Source organism: Metopolophium dirhodum, chromosome 1 (assembly GCF_019925205.1).
Source record: "Metopolophium dirhodum isolate CAU chromosome 1, ASM1992520v1, whole genome shotgun sequence".
NCBI classification, from domain to species: domain Eukaryota; kingdom Metazoa; phylum Arthropoda; class Insecta; order Hemiptera; family Aphididae; genus Metopolophium; species Metopolophium dirhodum.
The window spans coordinates 140,009,589-140,011,847 of record NC_083560.1 but is presented as its reverse complement, the minus strand read 5'-3'; the positions used below and the strand labels follow the sequence as shown (position 1 = coordinate 140,011,847).

Sequence of the window (2,259 nt, the reverse complement as noted above, 5' to 3'; positions counted from 1 at the left end):
TGGTCATTTAAACAAAATTTTTGTCTTAATTATTTTACTCACTCAGACAATGCCAATTGCATAACAGACTTGGATGAAATTTTATCTAAAATAAATACTGATTCTTTTAATGACGAAACCATAAAAATAATATTTCAAGATAAAAATCCATTTAAATTTAAAAATACACTTAAAATAGATACCCCAGATTATAGGAACTTATCGATGCCTGAGAAAAATGCTTTTATATATGTTTGTGGGTTTTTGATGAAAAAATGTTTTGAAAAACATAGTTGCGAAGTTTGTATTCATTATGCAAAATCACAAAAAAAATTGGATGACTCTTTTACTTTGTTATTTCAAAGTATATGAAAATTCAGAAAAATCAATGTTTGGCAATTTAATGATGCCACAACATGAATTTTATGTTTTTATAGATGAGTTAGAAAACATTTTTATAAATAGGTTTCCACAATTATCTATTGAAAATGAAGTAGGTATTAAGTTAAAGTTGAGCATGACTAATGTTGCATTTCGACATCCGTGTCCACTATTTAATAAAGAGTATTTAATTAATTATTTTATAAGATTTGGGATTCATGCTGCTATTAAATTTTTAAATAGGAATTTAATATCAGAAAAACAAAAAAAAAATAGAAAATTGTGTATATTAAATATTTTATAAATAAATTAGAAAGAAAGCCATTTGTAATAACATTTTGTACTTAATTATTTTTATAATTTATAATATATTTAATTGTTTATAGTAAAAAGTATAAGGTATTTGTAATTTACCTACATTCTAAATTTTTTTAATTGTAAAAATATTGTTTGATATTGTGATAAATTTAAATTAATATATTTTTGGAGACAACGATTTGCATTTTTTACATTTCAATTACAATTACCAAAGTACAATATTATGAACATTGAGTAGCAATTGAAAAGTTCACTTAGCTTAATTCAATAATTCAAATATCAATATAATGGTATGTAAGTATATACAATAAATTAGCATTGGTATTTGTGGTCACACTGATTTGGGAGACAACCAATCAGAACACCTTATTCATTTTTTACATTGCAGCATAGGAAGTGCACAATCTGTTTTCATATAATCTGTGTTAATACTGTCGTCTATCACATATTAGTATTTACAATGCAATAACCATTGAATATCGATATCATTATACAATTATCATTGTTTTGATTTATTCGGTAAAATAGTTGACCAATTTCTAAAATTAGATTTTTTCTGAATATTTTTATCAATAGTATAGACTATAGGCAATAATCACGGACCAAGATTATACTATAATATATATAATATATTTTACTACATATTATCTTAGTTCGTAGCAATAATACAGCTATATAGTCAGTGGTTCTTAACATTTTTCTAAATTACAAATTACAAAAATATTAAATAAAATGCAATTTTTTTTTCATAACATCAAAATATTAAAATGATATTTTGCCGCCCCTGAAACATGCCGCCCCGGGCATATGCCTACCCGTGCCCCCCCCCCCCTAAATTCGGCCCTGAATTACGTACTACTTGAAATTCTGTTTCTATATTAACATCATTAAATCTTAAAGTTATCTTAATTTGTCCTTTTGTTGACACTATCTTATCATTAATTCCTTTTAAATATATATTTCTGTTTTCTTGTACTTATGTGTCACCTGTCAAAGCACTAAATTTTATTAAGTTAACATAGCTTCCAGTATCTATGAGTAATTCTATAAATTCTTTTCTTACATTGACGGACTGACAAGTGACATGATTGTTGTTTAAGACTGATACGATGTGTAAACATCGTCGAAATCTTCCTCGACTGTGGCTATTAAATTTATCGGGTGAGTGCCACTCATGTCTCCCGATCTTTGCGAGTTTCCCGAATCATTATTATACCTATCATTATTCTGTTTCCTAAAACACTTAGTGACGTCATGTCCAGATTTTTTACAATACGTGCATATAATGTTTACCGGAGCGTTATAATTAGTAGGTTGTCGCGTGAAATTATTGTTAGTTGGACGCGAATTACTATTGTTATTAGTACTGTGGCGCACACGTTATGGGTCAAGGGGGTCAGTTGACCCCCTAAAAAAAATTGGGTGGTGGGTGGTGGTTGACCGTTATTATAGCCTTAAAGGGTGATGGTGAATATTATAGCTAGGATTTTGTAGACATCTTACTTCTGTAACCTACATTCTATCCTCTACAGTCTACAGCAACAACATAAAACCTGTTAATTTAAGTAATATAGTTCAACA

General features: G+C 28.0%; 1 pseudogene; it reads left to right on the top strand.

The window, feature by feature from the left end:
• Positions 1-204: 204 nt before the first annotated feature.
• On the top strand, positions 205-664 carry LOC132934131 (uncharacterized; annotated as a pseudogene).
• The last annotated feature ends 1,595 nt before the right edge of the window (positions 665-2,259 follow it).